Below are 21,837 nucleotides of genomic sequence, written 5' to 3'. Positions count from 1 at the left end.
CTGGAAGCCCTCGCTGCCTGTGCCCTTACTTCGCTCCAGCAGTACCTAGAGGCCCTGGCTGCCTGTGCGCCCCGGGTGTAAAATGTTGAAAGTTTTCGGGCTCCCCCTGCGGTACTCTAGCCGTCCGCCGGCAGAGATAGCCTATGCCTCTAATACGGGAGATGGGCTGACCTCACAGAAACGGAGGCTTAAGTACGGGGGGTGGGGGAAGAAAGAGGGAATGTTTTATTTATTTAAGTGAATTTTCATATAGCGTGCACATTTATGTAAATACATGGATGGTTATAAAAAGTTACAATCCTAGAATTAAAAAATGAACAAAAGTAGGCTATACAGTAGGAATTTACTATAGTGAAACTATCGCTAAGTACAACAGTGAGCTAGTGCTACTTGTGAGCAGCAGCAGCACTCACCCGATGAAGAGGAGCTGGTATCTTTCAATGCCAAGCGGCGAGTGTGACCATAATACTGCAACTATTGTCTGAAATATCCGACTGCTACTTAAAAGGTACCCAGTATGACACACGTAGTTGTGGCGTGGGGAACACTGCAGCGCTGTCACGGTACAAGTCCGCCAGCCGCGACGAGTCATGACTTCCCCCTGCACCTTGACTCGAGGCCTGGACCCATGGCTTCCGTCATGGTGTCACACTCGCTCGAACCCTGAGTCAGGAACTAAAACCCTGGAAACCTGAGTGACTATCCACATTGTCACAATCAACCTAAGCAGGGATAGTAAGTAATCGGTAGAACTTCACTGTGAGGTCGATGTTGTGCCGTGCCGCCAGTCTAACGCCGTGGCCGGTTTAATATTATAATAAATTATTGCCCCTCCTGCGCAGGCAGCAGCGCATTCAGTCTCAGACACGAGATGACTGAGAGGGACGCTGCGCACAGCAGTCAGTCCAGTGCCCCGGCCCACCGCTTCAGACCGACCACTTAACTTCCTGTTACTGGAGGACTTGAAGTCGCATCCCCCCATCGCCACAGCATATAATGCAACGACCGCCCGGGGTCTCGGTATTAATTGGGCTGCAGTCAGTGGCTCACAGTGACTGAAACGAGCCGCGCAGCTGGCGCAGCGCGGGCTGGAATCTCGCAGGCACCCGGGCAGAAATTGTAACATTGTCTGAGAGCAGATATTTAACTATTGAGCTCCTGCTACTGGTAAGTGAAGTCTGCTGCGGCCCGGGGGGCACGCAGGTGGCGGCGCGCGCTAGCACTTAGAGCAGTGGGCAGCCAGTTTCAGCGTTGTCAGCAGAGTGTGGACAGTGACAAAAATGCGTGACAATGCATTTCAGTGCGGTGTTGCGGGAACAGCACAGTGAAATGCGTTAGCGTCACGCCTGATGCGTGACACTTGGCAGGACTGCGGGTGTGTAGTGCGCTATACAAATTCTGTGATTGATTGATTGATTAGTCAATATCACTTACAATGCTGGGTTTTGAGTTTTCTTTTTTTACGAATTGGAAAATTGGTACTACATGCCCCATAACGCAACGTGCTCTTATCAAAAAACAATTGCTGAAGCATTACTTGGAGGGAGGGAGGCCGTAGGATGAAGAGAACGATATTTCATTTGACAGTGGCCACTTCACGAGTGGGGAAGGGGTTTCCATATATTTAAGTCTTGTTATTCTTACCATTGGCGCCTAAACGATAGAATATTCTGAGCCAAAGGAATCCAGTCCTGGTTTTTACTTTTACTTCCATGATTTAAAGACAGTTGACGTAATAACCGATTATATTTTATTTACTATGCTTTCTCGTTTTGCACAGATTTATTAACCTTTCCAGCACATGTCAATTCATAAATGGCCTCGAGGTGTCGCTGTGCTATGCACAGTATCGGACGTTGTGAAACCTAATCCTCCGGTCCGGAAACAAATACCGAGATGAAAGCAGATGGGAAACAGACCACCAAAGGTTTCGCACAGCACACTCCCTTCGGGGTCACTGATTTTGCATCCAGTACTAGTCACCCCAGTTCAATATGTGACATAGTTTACTCCTCAGCCATTTCTAATGTACATTAGTAGATAACTTGCATTTTTGCTTTCTCGTTTATCTCTGCTTAATGGAGAGATATTTTTAAAGGTCATTTTAAAATATGAAGGAAATACTTTTCTATAAAGGTAGAAGTGTAGCAAAAATAGACGTCCCTGGGTGGGCTTGAACCACCAACCTTTCGGTTAACAGCCGAACGCGCTAACCGATTGCGCCACAGATACTGCACGACATTTCAGCCACAGAATGTGTTTAACAGGTAGGCACTATGACATCTTGGTAGGAAGTACTATGATTCATTGAGGTGTGAAGGTGTTTTTGTTTTGCTATGGACCGTGTTAGATTAAGGCACGGTATTGTTAAACAATAATATTTGGGAATAAACCAGATTTGGCACACTTTGTTGCTTAAGCGCTCTGCTCATTGGTACACAATGATGTCTTAATCTAGAGGGCTCTTGCTCCGGAAATGTTCATATGGCCTCCTGTTCTGGATGCTGCGAAAGCACTACCTCGTCAGGGATTTTATATTTGTAGTTTCCAGGAGGTGAATTGGTGTTGGGATAAAAAATGCAAATAGGCAACACATAATGTACCTTTTATTTAGAATCTTTCCTGTGCTCCAATAAATTATGTTATCCCAATGAAAGATTGTTAGTAATGCATAAATGTTTAGTCGTCTTGAAACCAAAAAATGTGCATACTTTTGTTTTTGTAGTTTGCAATAATTGCTAAGGTTTCACAATGCAGACTATTTTAAAAAGTGGGTCCTTCCAATTTATCAAGTACCGATGGTTGTGAGAAAAACTCACCCCTTTTATGCAGTCCCTGTTGCCCAAATTGCACCTAGAATTCAATCACCCCAAGGCACTTCCATAGTATACGTTGGCAGATTTAGTGAGATATGCTATGGCAGCCATTAAGCAGAAATCTAGAAGTCAACAAAGGGCAAAACAAATTAATCTGTCAGGTCAGATCTGGTGAAATGCAAATGTGCAGTAATCCTGATCCTACATATGTATTAAAGTATAGAGGAAAGCTCTAATCACAAATCCAATCCAATCCAAAAATTCTTTATTTCGGCCATTTGAGACCATAAAAGATTAATTAAAAAACATTTAAAACACATAAAACATACAGTAAAAACAAGGCTAGGATCAACAGACAGATTAATTCAGGTTCCTGGAGGGTCTAAGCCTCTAAGGCAATGAGGACACAGTTAGCTATATTTCATTGCAGTCCATTACAGGTTTAGTAGAAAGTTAACCTTTCAGTACTTTTCCCCTTATCAGCCACATGGCAATTAAGTACTTGGCAACTGCAAAAACTATATAATGCTGGGTACTTGTCTTCAGGATTCTGTATGATTGTAAATAGTTTCTGATATCCAAATTCCTACACAGTGGCGCTAGCCAATATTTCCTCGGTCTATTGTAGGCAGGGCAAAAGAACAACACGTGTAATTCATCCTCCTCATTCTCACTGCACCCGGGACAGATTTTATCATCCGACGTTGTCCATTTACTGGTAAAGGCTTTAAGGGGCAGGGTGCCAAACCTCCATTGAATGAAAAGTTTCCTTGCAAAGATAGGAAATATGATGTCCATAAAACCTTCAAAATAAAAAGAATTTTTGGTGTCCAGAAATTGTTCAGTTAGGGTGCTGACTTTAGATGCACACACAAGCGAAATTAGGTTTTTGTCCTTGAAAATCTTAACAAGCCTTTTGCGTGCCACCCCTAGACAGCCTCTTTCGGGATCGTCCCACAGCTCAGGCAGTCCCAAGTGATAGAATTCTCGTTTGACATTAGCCACCCATGGAATTCTGTCACGATGGTTGAGGTTCAAGACGTGCTTGAGATCTTGCCTGTAGTGGGAAAGTTCACCAGTGGATCAGAGCCTATGCCAGAACCTCAATGGTTTTAGGGCCAATTCATCCCCTGTTGAGGGGAGCCCCAGGTCTAATCTCAGAGGTAACAAAGGTGTGCCTTGGGGAAGAGCCAACAGGCGTCTAAGGAAGTTGTTTTCCACCTTGACAAGTTCTGTCCCAGCTTTGTGGCCCCATAGCTCACCACCGTAGGATGAGGCTGCTCTGGCTTGGGTTTTGTACATCTCCAAGGCTGGACTAACAGGTTTGAAGGCTGATGAATTCGTAACCTTCAAAATTGCCCCCACCATTTGGGATAACTTTAAACGGGATCTAGCTATCTGTGGACCCCACGATAAATTTTCATGTAAAGTTACCCCCAAATACTGGAACGTTCTGACCCTTTCCAGCCTTTCGGATCCCAGGGTTGGATTGGGTCTGGTTGTTGTTGAGGGATTGAATACCATGAATTTGTTTTTTTCTGCGTTGATCTCAAGGCCATGCGCCCTGCAGAAATCCCCAAACCCATCCAGTATCCGTTGGATCCCCATCGGGGATTTGGAGAGCAGGAGGGTATCATCGGCAAACATAATTGCCGGAACCCTCCTGCCTGCCAGCCTAGGTGCATCGTTGTCCCTGACATTATCAAGATGGGATATGACACTGTTAACAAAGAGGCAAAACAGGGTCGGCGCAAGGACGCAACCCTGTCTTACCCCCCTGAGAACTGGAAACCTAGAGGACAACGCTCCATCCCTCCCACACCTAACCTGGGCAAAATTGCCATCACGGAGCCTGATTATTGCCTGTAGCAATTGTGGAGGAACGCCTAGCTCCTTGAGAACCGCCCATAATTTCTTGCGGGGTACCAAATCAAATGCGGACTTCAGGTCCACAAACACCATATACAGACTCCCCCCCTCGATCCCCACTGTTTTCCAGTAGAGAAGGACGAGGCAGAAAATCTGGTCCATGGTGGACGTGTTTTTCCTGAAGCCCGCCTGGAGCGGGCTGAGGATCGCATTGTCCTCCATCCAGTCAAGGAGATGGTCCAGGAGAAGGCGTGCAAAAAGTTTTTGGGGTACATCTATAAGGCTGATCGGCCTGTAGTTGGCTGGGAGCAGAGGAGAGACCTTTTTGAAAATCTGTACTATCTCCGCCCCCAGCCAAGTACAGGGGATCTCCATCCCTCCCAAGATGGAATTAAATATGATTAAGAAGTACGGACCCCAGATCTCTGGATGGTATCTAAACAAATCGCCAGGGAGTTTGTCAAGACCTGGGGCCTTCCCCAGCGCCAATCTCTCCATAGCATTTACTATCTCACCCAATGTGAATTCTAATTTGTCTGTGGACTCAGAGCAGGTATCGTGGGCTGCCTCATTAGCAGTTACGGGAATGTCTTGATACAATTTACTAAAATGGGATTCCCATACAGAGGCAGCGATGTTTGGCTCTACAGCTGATTTCGGCTCGCCTGTACCTGTATGGACTAGAGACCGGAATTTTCTTAAATCCCTGGTTTCCAGTGCCAGAGATAGGTCCTGCCATCTATCCCAATCCCATTCTGACTTTACCTGGGCGATGGCTTCCCTATATTTGCGTCTCAACTCAACTACCTAGTCCTTATTGGTGCCAGACTTTATCATAAAAATCAGCTCGGTTTTTATCTTTTTACATGTGGAATTGTACCAAGCTGAGGTTAGTGTCCTCTTCTTCCTAGTCCCCACCTCAGGGTAAAAAACCTCTCCTAAACTTCCTACTAAATCTGTATGGATTTGGGCTAGTTTCTCATTGAAATCACTGGCTCTTGGTTTGTTAATTAATTTGTCCTTTTCGACTAGCTTTGAGAGTGCCAATTCATAAATTTTTGTGATGCACTCTGTTGAACTTACCAATTTCCCCCATCTTACCCTGCGTCTGTTGTTGGATAAAACTAGGTTCCCTGTGTCTTCCTTTGGGTCCGTAAGTGGCATCCCTTCTTCGGGGACAGGGTGTACCATATCTAAGCAGAGGGCATTGTGGCCACTATCTGATCTTTCAATTACCCTAAAATCCAGGACCTTGGACCACATGCCTGTATCTACAAAAATGTAGTCCAAGCGCGACTCGTGGTCCTTCCTATTGAAGGTACACAACGAAGGGGTATCGGATGGAGTGCGCCCATTGCAGGCCCTCAGGGCGTAATTCAAAGTTAGGGACATAATCTGCATCGCTAAAGGGGACCTTGATTTCGGGTTAGGGGATTGGCAGGGGGGAATCCCCCAATAGTCATCCTCAGCACTTAGGGCACCCTCCTTCAAACCTTTCAGTGGTTCGAAGTGGCAGTTGAAGTCTCCACCCATCAGTATCTTACAATCGACGGGTAGTTGCCCCAGAAATGAGGATAAATCATCCAAGGTGGATGATTCCATGGACACACTGACTGGGCGCGAGTACACATTGACAATCGCCAGATTAAAGGCGTTTGGCCATTTAAGAAGAACACAATGAATGTCCTCCGAGAAAGTTGGCATTATCCCCGCTCTACAGCCGATGTGACTGGCCACCCAGACAGCTAGTCCACCAGAAGGCCTCCCTTTACCACTCCACCTAGCATGGGTATAAAAGGTTGCATAACCCGCCCTGGGATAGAGTTCCCTAGCCCAAGTCTCCTGAAAGAGACAGATATCGTTACTATCTACTAGGGAACCCCAGTCATTAGAATCTAATTTATTGGCAATGCCTGCAACATTCCAGGAAAGGACCTTCATAGTTCCCGAGCCTGACTTAAGTGCCATTCCCCTCGCTCCATCACCAACATTATCTGTAGATGGTGATGGGGACCTATCCGGTAATACTTGCCCCTCAGGGACTCCCAGATCAGTTGCCTCTTGAGATGTTAGGTTATAGTGAAATGATCTCAGGAATGGGTTGGCGGGATAGCCCTGGGTACTAATGGTAGTTAAACTCTCCAATAATGATGCGACAGGGCTATAGTTGGTATTAACAGTCACAACTGTCCCTGTTCCCAGCAAAGCAGTATGGGAAACTCCTCCTTCGATGTCCCCAATACATGCACCCATCGGGAGTCAGTCAACCTGGTCAAGGCAACTACATCTGTTGGCATGAACATAATTGCTATATGCAGAAATGTCATGACGAGCGGGCCTATACCTTGACCCATCAATAGCGAATCCCACCCTAGTCCAGCCGTCGTTTGCCCCCAAGTGCGAATCCTCGCCACTTGGATAAAAAAACGACAGCGGGACCAGTCCTATGGATGTGTTCCCTGTACTCCCGAGCCAATTGCATATATGGGGTACAATCTGGGAATTCCTAAAACTTACAAGGATGCAATCTCCCCCTATTTTCTTAACAGTGTACCCAACCCATGGGACCCTCCTAACCATCAGTACTTCTCCTCTCAAATTAGGTGGTAGGGGCCTGTGAACATTCAACCAGCTAATAACTTTGTTACGTAAGGAATCAAAAGATTCCACCACGTGGCTAGAGAGCTCAGGTACCCCAGTCAGGATTACAGTGTGGGCCGCCGCCTCTGGAGGCAGATTAACTACTTTTAGCCGGTTTAGGCTATTGCTAATCCGGTTAGGGTGGTCAGCCATTGCATTGGGCAGTTTTTCCTGCCTCCTTGTGGTGGTCGAAGTAAGCAACTTCGACTTCCTGACAAGAGGCACCGGAGGGAGTTGCCTTGGGAGAGGTAATGGGTCGGGTTGGGATAGGGTGGCTGTAGGAGCGTTCACCGTGAGAGGGGAAGTGGGCTGAGTTGGAATCACAACAGTAGGAGCACTAGGTGTAAGGGGGACCCCACTATTTGTCCCATTTACTCCATTGGTGCTAGGTCGCAACCCTTGCTGGACAACCCTACCCCGCTTGATTTTTCTATGGCTAAAAGTCTAGCATTGATACAGTCAAGTTTAACCAGCAGGGGGTCCAGCAGATTTTTAAAGATGTTAGTGAAAGAATGAATAATATGGTCCGAGCTGTTAGAGAGTCCCTCTCCAAAAATGAACGGGCCGGTGTGCGGTAGCATATGGGTGTAGACAGGGTGTAAAGGGCTCACCATTTCAGTGACAATCACGGCAGGAGATGTTTCCGTGACGTCAGTACTGTTATCAATAGCGTTTGAGATGTAATCTACTTTAGCCCTCTTAGCACCCTTTGACTGCCTAGGTCTTTTTCTTTTCAGAACTGCACCCTCCCGGAGACCCCTTAGATGTGGTGCAGTGGAGACATCCCCCTCTTCCTGAATTAGAACTGGATGAGATGTTAGGGGAGACGTCGACTCTTGGATGGTAAGGACTGAGTCTCGATCTCTTTGTGAGTTAGATGGCATCCTCAGCTGCTGCAGCACTGACTCTATTGTTTGGTCGATGCTATCCATAAGGGATAGATGGGTAGCATCCAGCAATTCTAGAGATCTAGCATTCGTGGATGAGCCCGGAGAAACTCACTGCGAACTTTCCAACCCTTCTGCTATCTGTTTTTCTAGGGCTGTAAGACCATTATTTACCACAGTATTTGCCTTTACGAGGAAACTATCCAGGGTACCTGTTACCAGGGTGACCGCTTTGCTCCTTGTCTCCCTCGATGCCATATTGATCAACACCTTACTGCGCAAGACCCAAGCAAAGTATAGAAATAGGGGTCAAGGACACCAGGGACCGCTGGGCACAAAATTAGGCGGGGTGGCCCGGTCCGGTCTCTCACGGGCTCTAACGGCCTCAAACGGCCCGCCCTTTGCCCAGGCTTTGCACGGGCGTGGCACGCGAGGCGCGTTGGTGATTTAATTAAATAGTAGGATGAGTGGAGGGGAGGCGGGAAGAGTCCCAGGTGCGCTGGATCAGCTTCGCGCACTGCCGCCTGGGACTCGCAGTCCCGCTCCCTCAATTCACGCTGGAAGCAGCCCTCCTTCGTTGGTTAAAAATCATCAGGGATATGGGCAGAGTTCCCTCAAGTCTCCAGGTCGTTGTGCAAACAAGAATGTGCCCAAGAACGGCTACGAGCAGCTCCCGCGGAGCGGGGGCCGCAAGCCGTAATGTACTGCCAGGGGGGAGGGGGGCGGGAAGAGTCCCAGGTGCGCTGGATCAGCTTCGCGCACTGCCGCCTGGGACTCGCAGTCCCGCTCCCTCAATTCACGCTGAAAGCAGCCCTCCATCGTTGGTTAAAAATCGCCAGGGATATGGGCAGAGTTCCCTCAAGTCTCCCGGTCGTTGTGCAAACAAGAATGCGCCCAAGAACGGCTACGAGCAGCTCCCGCGGAGTGGGGGCCGCAAGCCGTAATGTACTGCCAGGGGGGAGGGGGGCGGGAAGAGACCCAGGTGCGCTGGATCAGCTTCGCGCACTGCCGCCTGGGACTCGCAGTTCCGCTCCCTCAATTCACGCTGGAAGCAGCCCTCCTTCGTTGGTTAAAAATCGCCAGGGATATGGGCAGAGTTCCCTCAAGTCTCCAGGTCGTTGTGCAAACAAGAATGCGCCCAAGAACGGCTACGAGTGGCTCCCGCGGAGCGGGGTCCGCGAGCCGTAATGTGCTGCCAGGGGGGAGGGGGGCGGGAAGAGTCCCAGGTGCGCTGGATCAGCTTCGTGCACTGCCGCATGGGACTCGCAGTCCCGCTCCCTCAATTCACACTGGAAGCAGCCCTCCTTCGTTGGTTAAAAATCGCCAGGGATATGGGCAGAGTACCCTCAAGTCTCCAGGTCGTTGTGCAAACAAGAATGCGCCCAAGAACGGCTACGAGCGGCACCCGCGGAGCGGGGGCCACGAGCCGTAATGTACTGCCAGGGGGGAGGGGAGGCGGGAAGAGTCCCAAGTGCGCTGGATCAGCTTCGCGCATTGCCGCCTGGGACTCGCAGTCCCGCTCCCTCAATTCACGCTGGAAGCAGCCCTCCTTCGTTGGTTAAAAATCGCCAGGGATATGGGCAGAGTTCCCTCAAGTCTCCAGGTCGTTGTGCAAACAAGAATGCGCCCAAGAACGGCTACGAGTGGCTCCCGCGGAGCGGGGTCCGCGAGCCGTAATGTGCTGCCAGGGGGGAGGGGAGGCGGGAAGAGTCCCAGGTGCGCTGGATCAGCTTCGCGCATTGCCGCCTGGGACTCGCAGTCCCGCTCCCTCAATTCACGCTGGAAGCAGCCCTCCTTCGTTGGTTAAAAATCGCCAGGGATATGGGCAGAGTTCCCTCAAGTCTCCAGGTCGTTGTGCAAACAAGAATGCGCCCAAGAACGGCTACGAGTGGCTCCCGCGGAGCGGGGTCCGCGAGCCGTAATGTGCTGCCAGGGGGGAGGGGAGGCGGGAAGAGTCCCAAGTGCGCTGGATCAGCTTCGCGCATTGCCGCCTGGGACTCGCAGTCCCGCTCCCTCAATTCACGCTGGAAGCAGCCCTCCTTCGTTGGTTAAAAATCGCCAGGGATATGGGCAGAGTTCCCTCAAGTCTCCAGGTCGTTGTGCAAACAAGAATGCGCCCAAGAACGGCTACGAGCGGCACAAATCAAAATACTCCTTGGCTTTTCTAATCGAACTAATGTTATCTCTGTGGGTGAAGGGCGGAGAAAGGAAATAGACTCATTTCAAAAGACCACAAAGCTGCAAACAGTGGATGCTATGCTTTTTCAGCTGTATTTCTCAAGGCTCAAAAACCTATTTTACAAATGAAAATAAAAAGAATCCCAAGATCGATATTACCCAATTTACCAAACTTGGGCAACAAAATAATATTAAAAAGATTATATGGAAAATTAAAGGTTAACAGGATGTAATTAATCTATATAAATTGAGCAAGCATGCCGATGGAACAATGGAAAGTAACATTTTCACAAAGCTTTGATAAAACTTCACACTTATATGGAACACACAGTATACACGGAAAACATGTACATGTAGGCAAACAGCCCAGAACTACAAACTAGCAGGCCCATGAAATAAACAAGATACATGCTCAGCTGGAAGTTGATCAGGCAGACATGGACACAGCAGAGACAGCATTACCGCATACAATTTATTTTACTGTGTGTACACTTCCAATTATTAAGGGAAGTAAATGAAATATGCTTCATTGTCCGGGTATCAGATACAGAGCTAATGCATGTTTGACTATAAGGGAACAGGATGAAGCGTTTCACACCACCTGACCCCCCACAGTTATTCCGTTCAGAAAATCAGAAACAGGTATGATCACAAGTAAAAGAACATTATTTATTTTAGTTCAGAACTTCTATTTTTTTAGAACTGCTATGAAGAGTGACACCTCGTCTCAAAATCCCAATGTACAAGAAAAAAACCATGGGTGACACATCCTTCTCTGTTCAAGCAGCCAAACTATGGAACTCTTTACCCTCCCAACCTAAGATCCAAAGGTAACCGCCTTATCTTCAGAAAACTACACAAGAATTGGCTCTTCCACACATAACCACAATACGCAAACAGCAATATACAGCTTATCTCTCTGTATATAAGTAGGGGGGCATGGCCAACCTAAGAGTATGGCGGACGCACAGTAAGAGTGCTCCCGGACCAAGCCACATAATCCTAACTTTTCCTCGCAAGTCAGAGTGCATCCACAGCAAATACTGGGCACCCTTACACCTGTACATACCAACAGAACCGCCGGGTTGAGGAACAGCAACTCTGAGACAACAAAACAACGAAGCAATGCCAGCAATGAAGCCAGTGGTGGGGCCTCATAGGCCGTTGTGAGGCAGTATTGCGGCCAAATAGAGAACTGCAGCAGCATACAGCACCTGCAAAGTCCCCAAATCGAGGAGGCAACCGACACCCCACAGACACAATCAGCGCTGTGCCTGCAGATCCAAGAACTAAGCAGAGTCCTAACACGGTAAGAGGCCGACCGTGCATAGGAGCAGGGGATGACTCCACAACGGGGTGGCAATTGGCCTGAATATAGCCGGAAGCCGTGAGCACCACTGCGAGGCATGGTCAAGGCCAAATAGAAACTTACAACACTTCACAATACCTAAGTAGTCCCTGCACCAGGGAGGCAACCGACATGGGCATTGATCAGGCCAGCGCTGCGCCTGAAAGTCAGAGAGCTGAGCAGGGAGGAGCCCCAGCACGGTACTGGGCCGACCGCCCACAAGCCCAGAACGCGACCAGATCAGGGTGGCTCTGGGCCTGATCCTAACCGGAGGCAATCGGCTCAGTACGCGACAGTGAGACAAACCCTTACCAGGCTGGGGAACAGCATCAGGGGGAGCAGGAAGACCTGCGAAGCCTAATCCTCCTCCATACTCAACGGAAAAGGCTGTAGGCGGTAGCCGAGTGGGGCCCTGTAAGTAAATAGCAACAGGAAGAGCCTGAGAAGGGAAGGCCCAGATAAAATACCGCAGAGATACCAAGTGCTGCAGCAAGGGACCCCGAACTAAGTAAACTAGGGAGCATTGACAACATATAGGAGGGAAAAGAGATGCAGGTTGGCCCTGCCAGTGCCGGAGAGTAGAAACCCACAACAGCGTTGACCCCCACAAACTGCATACTGATAAACTGCAGATCAGCCACCAAGCATGCCACAGAGCTAGCAGAATCCAGCCTCACCCACGACATAGACATTGCATTCATCACCGAGACATAGCTAAATGATTCCTCCTTACCACTCATGCATTGTCTTGTCCCCCCAGGCTTTGCAATTACCAACAAAAATAGAAAAGACCAAAGAGGTGGAGACATAACAATCATCCACAAAAACAACATTTCCGTAACAGAAATAGACTCCTTCAACTACAACACCTTTGAATGCTTAACCACCAACATTAACACTAGCAATAAAAAAACACTAATCTGCCATCCTATTTACCACCCCCCAGGCAATACCCACCACTTTCACTGAGCACCTGTCCGAACTGAATCCCCACTGCTCCCTCCGAGATGCAAACAACCTAATTCTGGGAAAGCTCAACCTACACTGGAATGAAGAAAACAACCCACTAATCAAGAACTACCGCCCCATCTTGCTGCTCCCGTTTCCTGCAAAAGTCATCGAGAAGACCGTCAACAAGCAGCTGGCCGCCTTCCTCGAGACGAACGGATCCCTCGACCTCTCGCAGTCCAGCTTCCGGGCCAACCACAGCACCGAGACCGCCCTGATCGCAGCCACTGATGACATCCGAGCCCTGCTCGACAACGGAGAAACAGCGGCCCTCATCCTCCTAGACCTCTCCGCGGCCTTCGACACTGTCTGCCACCGTACCCTAGCACTGCGCCTCAGCAATGTCGGAATCCAGGAGAAGGCACTGGAATGGACCATCTCGTTCCTCGCCGGAAGGACACAGAGAGTCCGCCTCCCCCCGTTCAGATCAGAAGCCACCAAAGTCATCTGCGGCGTTCCTCAAGGCTCCTCGCTCAGCCCAACCCTCTTCAACGTCTACATGAGCCCCCTCGCAGCCATCGCACGCCAACACAACCTCAACATCATCTCCTACGCCGATGACACCCAGCTGATCCTATCCCTCACCAACGACCCTGCCAGAGCCAACCTACACGAAGGGATGACAGACGTAGCCAAGTGGATGATGAACAGCCGCCTGAAACTGAACTCGGACAAGACGGAGGTCCTCATCCTTGGCTCTTCTCCCTCCGCCTGGGACGACACCTGGTGGCCCCCCGCACTGGGCAGCGCACCCAAACCAACAGACCACGCATGCAACCTGGGCTTCATCCTGGACTCCTCCCTCTCCATGACCAGACAAGTCAACGCCGTCTCCTCGTCGTGCTTCAACATCCTGCGCATGCTACGTAAGATCTTCCGGTGGATCCCTACCAAGACCAGGAAGACGGTCACCCAGGCCCTCGTCACCAACCGGCTGGACTACGGCAACTCCCTCTACGCCGGAACCACCGCCAAACTCCAGAAGAGACTCCAGCGGATTCAGAACGCCTCAGCACGACTCATCCTGGACATCCCCTGTCACAGCCACATCTCCGGACACCTTAGAGATCTGCACTGGCTCCCAGTCAACAAGAGAATCACCTTCCGTCTCCTCACCCACGCACACAAAGCCCTACACAACCAAGGACCAGGATACCTCAACAGCCGCGTCAACTTCTACGCTCCCACGCGCCAGCTTCGATCGACCAGCCACGCCCTCGCCGCCAGTCCCCCGCATCCGAAGAGCCACCACAGGAGGAAGGTCCTTCTCCTACCTGGCCGCCAAGACTTGGAACTCCCTCCCGACTCACCTCCGCCTGACCCAGGACCACCTTGCCTTCAGGAAGCAGCTCAAGACCTGGCTGTGCGAGCAGTAGCGGACCCCCCCCTCCCCTAGCACCTTGAGACCCTCCGGGTGAGTAGTGCGCTATATAAATGCTTTGATTGATTGATTGAGAACTTGATTGAGCTGCTACACAGCAACAACCTTACCCAACACTGCTCTGAGGAAACTCACAACCAAGGAGCAATTCTAGATGCCATTAGCGCCCAACGCGACACAGTCACAATAGACCACATCCTGCCCGTGGATTTCTCAGACCACCACTTAATCCTATTCCACCTCACTCAACCGATCACACTCCAACCCCCCACCCAAGACCCCCCAAATGGTCGAGAAACCTTACTAAGATCAACATGACTGACCTAGAGAAAAAGGAAAAATCCCTCCTCACTGCCTCCATGGAGGATCTATCCACAACAGAACTCACCGCCCACTACAACACAAGCATGGCATCCATTCTAGACCAAGTAACCCCCCTGAAACTAAAAAAAACAGGAACAGCCCATCCAGATCCTGGTTCAACATGGACATTTATTTCCAAGAGGGGGAACAAAGAGTTTTTTTATTTATTTAGGTTCAGCATACATGCCCAATGACTAGGGTAACCAACAAGGTATGCAGTTCCTAATGAGTGTTGCAGGTGGAGGTATGTGATGTTGCAAGTGAACCCTGGTGTGTGGGTATTCACAGGGGCAGGAGAAGGGAGTCCTCCTTTTGGAAAAAGACCTTCACACACCCAACAAGCAGGTGTCTTGCTTCATCATTGGGTCTGCTCCTACTCGGGTTGGCGCTGCAATACCCGATCAGGCGCCCGTGATGGGGCCTATTTGGCGGAGTGCCTTCCTCAATCTGAAGTTACTCAACAAAATAAAACCCTTCATCCCAACCAAATACCTCAAACAAGCCACCCAATCACTAGTGTTATCTAGAATTGACTATGGGAATGCCACCCTCACAGGTACAACAAAATCTCTCCTAGCTCCCCTTAAAACAACTCTCAATGCAGCAGCCAGAATGGTCACCGGAGTTAGGAAATACAATCAGATCTCACCGGCACTCGGAGATCTAAAATGGCTTCCAGTCGAATTGCGTGCCAGCTTCAGAACTACCTGCCTCACGCACAAAGCCATGCACACAGGAAAATCTAACTACCCGGCCGCCAAAGTCAAGAGGGCCAGTCAGACAAGGACCCTCGGGAGCTCCAATATACCCTACTCATCCCTTTGAAAACACGCAAACAAAGAAACGCAGCATGGTACTTCGCCAGAAATGCTCCCAAAATCTGGAACTCCATCCCATCAGATATCAGGACTATCCCGTCCTTCACAAAATTAAAAAAACACCTAAAAGACCTCTTCCTCAACCACTCCCTCCCAAACAAATAGCCCCCGCACTAACGCAACTCCCTGCTCATTGTAGTGCCCCGACATTGTATCACTAAGACCTACCCCCTGGCCCCCTTTGACCCCTACCTGTTCCCTCACCCTCATAGAGGTTCAACCCAAGACAACGTGCACTCAATCAGACTATCACAGGATCTATGTACTACCTCAATGCTGCACAGAACACTTGAACTTCCGAACCAATATGTATACTACTGCTCTGTTGTATGACTCCTGCACTAAACTGTTGTAAAGCGCTCTGATACCCCCGGGTCCGGCAGCGCTATATAAAACTCCTAAATAAATAAAAAATAAATATACCCCGGTGCACATCCAGGAGTTCAAGCAGATTACAACCAATAAGAAATAAACCCAGTGCCCCCTCATACGAGAGGCTATACCCACCAAACCGAAGAATTACTAATAAAAGCAACACAACCTAGACCATGGGTTGTATAAGAGGGAAGCCAAATGAACTGACGGAGGTCGGCCTCACACAACTGGAGGTAACAGAGGGCCCCTCAACTGCACCAACCGAGGGCTGCATACCACTCACACTAATGGATTACCCACCTCCCAAACTAGATATGATACTGCAGGAAATATGAGACACAAGACGGGCAATTAAACAACTGCTGGGGTCCCTAACTACAGATTATATGCTGCTCAAATCTGACCATACTAAACTAGCGGACACTGTCAAAGACAAAACTATCGGAAATAGCACCACGTCATAAGGAGCACTCAGACCACATCGGGCAGCTTCAACGCCAAGTGGCCACACTGCAAGAACGAATAGAAGATGCAGAAGGACGGGCAAGATGCAATAATATCTGCATCGTCGACCTACCCAAAAAACAGCGTAGGCCCCAACCCAACTCCGTTCATAGAAAGTTGGCTGCATGAAATGGTGGCCCCTGAGGGCCTAACAGAAATGTTATGTGTAGAAAGAGCACAAAGAGTACCGACTAGAAGACCAATCCTGGCCGCGCCACCTCACCAGTATTATCCCATCTCATCACTTTGTAATCTGTGTTTCTTTCCCTCCATGACAGTGGCTCCAACATTGCCCTTTACATCCTCTTAAGGATGTCATGGGTGAAGCAGAATCTTCAGCTTCTCTTTACTCTTCAGTGTTTCTACGTGTATTTCTACTGGCGTCCTTGGATCCTGAATGGACTTTCCCTCTCGGGAACTTTTCCCAAAAACAGTTTACATTTATTCTGGCCGTTTTCATTGTGTTGTCCATTTTTAGGTCGAGCCTAGCGCAGCGCGCATGTACTGCTCTAGGAGAGGGCCTCTTGAAATCACTCCAGACTTTTCATAAAACTCGAGCATGTGGCGACCTGCAGCTTGAGGGAGGGAGCAGTGGTGCACATGGTGCCATCTGTTCTGTATCATGTTTCCAAGGGTCACTTTCACTTTCATGGCCGCGTGGCTGCGCTTGTTTTTTTTTGTTGCAGAGCGCCCGTGTTTTAGGAAGGTTCCGTTTTTTTCTCATGTTGCTAAAGCTTGTGGGAGATGCGTTCGAAGAGTTTTATTTACAATATGCTTTATTCGTTTAGCAAGGCTTTACTATGTTGACGGAGTTTTTGTACTTCAGTGTTCTTTTACCAAACTTGTTCTTTTTATTTGTTTAGTGAAGTTTTGCTGTGTTGATAAAGAAAGCACATTGTAAAAAACAAAACGCTTCAAACGCATCTCCCACAAGCTTTTGCAATAGATCTTGTTTTTGCTCAGGGATTTTATGTGTTGACATGTAATTAAAAAGTCTGCTTGTGCTCTTCAGCCATTAATTTGCGTTTTTTGTGCATCTTCTCATCTTCCACTATGTGATGTCCACTTGGCACTTTTATATTGCATATTTTTGCATGGTTGTTTATTGTGATGCTTTTATGGATGCTATTGCTATCATGCCTCCGAATAAAGTATATTGATTCTGATTCTGAACTGCTTTGTCATCAGGAGTGACTAAAGGCACTCAATATACCACATGGTATTTTTCAAGAAATAAATGCACGCTCTTGATCAGTAAGTGCACCGTGTCTTAAACTCTGACAACGGCACGTGAACTGTTTTGCAGATTTTATGCATTGGTTTTATATGGCTCACATAAATTCTGGACAAACCTTGACTTGAAGGGCGTTCATGTGGTGTCCCCTGAAAGTTTAATAACACCATTAAAGCTGCCTCAGCTACTTCCATTTCCAAGGCTAGCTGTGTATGAACGCGAGCAGGAGTTGAGGGACATTCTCGAAAGAACAATCAGGAACGAATCACTCAGTGTACTTTGACTTGACGGTAAAAACCTGAGTCGGTGTGATGGTATTCAAACCAGGGATCTTCAGGTGTCACGGTGTCCTTCCGCTCTGTCACGTTATAAAGCTGGTACATTGTAAAGTATATTTGCAGGTTTTCACAGGAAAATATAAACCCAGAATCATATGCTGCCAAAGTACAAACATACTCATCTCTGTAAAAAAGAGGGGGAAAAGTTGGCCTTTTTTACATTCTTAAACGCATTCATCCTCATTTTAACCTGCCTGCTGCAGCGGTTGGTTCATTTTCTTAACTCCAATGCTACCACATTGGGGACACGTGCTGCAACATTTTGGAGGTATGGTTTGTGCATGGTGATAGGTCGGTAATTGATGTGTTTGAGTCTGTTTTTGCAGTTTGTTTGGACATACCATCCTTTGCAGGGATGGCTTCCTCTCTGCTAGTTCATGCCAGATTCTTTATCACTCCTTTAGTATTCCAGAGAAATCCGCCCTTGTGCACTTTAGAAGGGCCATCCAAGCTGAATTTGCAGAGAAGGTACATGAAGAACCGTGTCCTATGAGAGCTGTGGGTGTTTTTGTTGAAGTCTTTCTTTCTCCACCCTGCCTAGTCTTTTGCTTTGGCAGATATTTCAGTTGCTTCTCTTGTGTGTTATTTCTGCACAGATTCTGCCGGGCCTCTGATAAAGCCAGCAAGTCCCCTGGGCCACTCCTCAGAAATACCCAGTTGCTGTTGCGAAGTATTATCATTGGCCGCATCTGCTGGACCGCTTGTCTAGTCCCATCCTCTGGAAGATAACTGAAAATCGCAGGCGGGCTGAGTGCCAGGCCAGGCAGGTGCGAAGAAACTTGGCATCAGGTCGCTTCCACGTGCCTTATGGCACCTGGCACAAGCTGGGCTTTATTTTCAATTTGCTGTTCTGTGGAGAGAGGAATGGGAGCTCTGAGGGAATCATAAAGACAGAGTGGACGTGCTATATGGAAACAAGTCAGAGAATAAAACACAAATTGATAGTTTAATTTCCAAAGCCTTACTTCGGAGCTGCAAGGAAAGATTGTTTTCCATTGATGCTGTCGCCTCCGGTTTGATGCTCCCGGAGAAGGCCGTGGTTATTTGGAGACAGTGGGGTGGGGTGTTGTTGTGTGAAATGTGACACTTGCTTTGGGGTTTAGGATCTATGCTTGGTTATGAGTGATAATGGGTGATTTGTCCTGCCCTCTTTCTGTGACCTAGGTTGATTTTAATATTTTCATTATTCAAATTTTTCACAAAAGTGTTCCTTTAGTAATAAAGACGCATTAGTAGTAATTGCTTTTATACACTGTTATTAGTTTAATTACTCGTGTAGATAATGCATCTAGCATTCAGACAGTGGATGTGAAGCTCTTACATTCAGGGATTGGAAAATTCAAACCCTGCCTTCAGTCATCTTTTAAGGACTTGTGTGCACACATGTCACTTTTTCCTCCTGTAATGCAATTTCAGCATCCACAAGATCCTAAAGTGCACAATAGTATATACTCTGTAGGGCTTGAGAGAGAGCTAGCTGACTAACTTGGGTACATTTGACCATGAGGATTGGGATGTAGTCAGATCCACCTGAGGGAGGTGGTGATACAGTCTATTCGGAAGTTGGTGCAACTCAGAATATTGAATACAATTGATTAAAATAGATATGTGCTATGGGAATGGTGTGCATCTGTGGGGACCTTCGCCCACACATTGCTATTTGGTTTGCTCACAACATCATGGGGAAATTCTGAAAGCTTCTCTGGGAATACATTTCACCTATTGCTTACCATTGTCTTTGTTTGTAACTCACAGTTGCCTGCTTTCTATTATCTGGTTTTAGTTGCTTTGGGCTGTCCAGCTTGAGTACATCTCTCTTGTGGGCATTCCTTGTTTACTGGATCCTTCCGAGTCCTGCCTCTCTGTAAACAGGCCTTTAAATCTTATCTTGTCACATTTGCTGTGCATTGAAAGACAGAGCTCAAATGTCAATCTCTGTCTTCCAAGGGAGCTTGGTGTTTACTTTTCTTTCTCTGACTTCAAAGTGATAGAAATGTTTTTATGTGACAATCCTGCACAGTGCCCATATGAGACTAGAGGGTGTAGGATGTTATTTTTCTAGCACCCAACAAACATTAGGACGGAATGTATGAAGCTCTGTGGTTATACTGAATAAGCAGCTACCTATATTAGGCCATCTATTAATGTAATAACTATACTTTCACAATTGCTGTATTAACCTTCCTGCTTTCTCAAATTTGCTTGAAAATGCACCATTTTTCTTCTTTTTTTTTCAAAATTTTCGTGGGGGGGTTATGCCCCCAAACCCCTCGCTACGGTGCTTTGCGCCCACCCCTTTCAAATGTCACCCACCGCCCCTGTGGGGACACTGCATGGGGGCCACGTGGAGCATACGCATACCTTGGAGGCTTCCTTGACAGGGCTAGAACTGGAACTTCTCCGTTATGAAAGGGAGGGGATGGGGGAACACGCTAATGCACTATATGCCTACATGCACTACATGCCTTGCGAGATAAACATGCTACACTCATGGAACAATTGCGATGCCACAATTAAGCGGCACATACGGCCAGAACGCATGCTCGAGCGGACAGAGCGGGCCGACTGCTCGCCTGGCTGTTACATAGGGAAGGGCGTGGAACCCTAATAGGAGCGCTGCAGACAATGGGAGGGGTCATGGTATATACGAAACGCGAAATTCATTGCTCCCTCACTAACCATTACAGACAACTCTACAGATCTCGCGGTACAGGCACACGGCAAGTGCTAGCTGCGTTGCTGGATGCAGTTACTCTGCCTGTGGTTTCTGGGGAACACGGAGGTGTATTGAACGCCACGCTCACGATAGACGAGGTGGGGGATGCAATCAGGGACATGGCGGCTGGGAAGACACCTGGGCCGGATGGCCTGCCCACCGAATATTATAAGGCACACCGAGACATACTGGCTCCCTTTCTCCTTCAACTGTACAACGCCACCATTGACGATGGTTCGTTCCCCCCATCCTTACGGGAGGCGTTCTTGGTCTCCCTCCCCAAACCAGGCAGAAACCCTACGGCCCTGGGCTCATACAGGCCACTAGCAATGCTCAACACAGACTATAAAATTTTGCGAAAATCCTCGCGGAGCGTCTTGCGGCGGTGGTCCCCCACCTAGTACACACTGACCAGAATGGGTTTGTGTCGGCGCGATCCACGTCCCTAAACCTTAGGAGGTTCTTTAGGGTGGCGGCTGGAGTGGCAGTGGAGTGGCCTGGGCCGGATGTCTGATTATAGACCTGGAGAAGGCCTTTGATTGCCTGGAGTGGGGGTACCAAGCAGCGGTACTCTCGCGATATGACCTAGGTGAGGGGTTCCTGCAAATGGTACAGCTCCTGTACACAAACCCCGTGGTCAGGGTACGGCTGGGCCCATACATTTCTGAGTCGGTGGCGGTGGGCCGGGGCACCCGCCAGGGTTGCCCCTTGTCCCCATTATTGTTCGTGCTGGCTGTGGAACCGCTGGCGACTGCCATGCGGCAGACGCTGGGGGCGGGCATACCCCTGGGGGACGCGCCACATCAGGTCTCGCTCTATGCGGACGACCTGCTGGTGTTCGTCCGGGACGTTGCCTGCATTCCGGAGCGCCTGGCACAGTTGCTGGAACAATTCGCCGTTGTTTCGGGGCTCCGGGCGAATGCAAGCAAATCCGGCCTCTATGCATTTAATGCGGCCGTCGATGACCCAGGGTACTGCCTGGGAGGCACGAGGGTCCAATGGCACGCTACCACCTTCAAGTACTTGGGCATTCAAATCTACCGACAGCCAGCAGATATCCTGGATGGCAACTTGGGCAAGGCCCTCAGGTCCCAGATACGCTTCTGGACCTCTCTTCCATTGACCACAACGGGTCGTGTGGCCCTCGCCAAAATGATCATGCTTCCCCGACTCCTGTACTTCTTTGTTAATCTGCCTCTCTATGTGCCGCCTACTTTCTTCTCGCCGTTGCATGTGATGCTACGGGGCTTTATCTGGGGTGGGTCCCGGCATAGACTGGTGCTTGCAAAGCTGTACCTACCC

The 21,837-nt window shown here is 48.8% G+C and overlaps 1 non-coding gene across 1 annotated transcript; it reads right to left on the bottom strand.

Moving 5' to 3' along the window:
- Positions 1-2,158: 2,158 nt before the first annotated feature.
- Positions 2,159-2,232, bottom strand: TRNAN-GUU (transfer RNA asparagine (anticodon GUU)). The gene has a single exon. It is a non-coding gene; the product is annotated as a tRNA-Asn (tRNA).
- Positions 2,233-21,837: the final 19,605 nt, after the last annotated feature.

Source organism: Lissotriton helveticus, chromosome 12, assembly GCF_964261635.1.
Source record: "Lissotriton helveticus chromosome 12, aLisHel1.1, whole genome shotgun sequence".
Lineage (NCBI taxonomy): Eukaryota > Metazoa > Chordata > Amphibia > Caudata > Salamandridae > Lissotriton > Lissotriton helveticus.
Note: the sequence above shows the minus strand (reverse complement) of the source record. Positions and strands in the feature narration are given on the sequence as shown.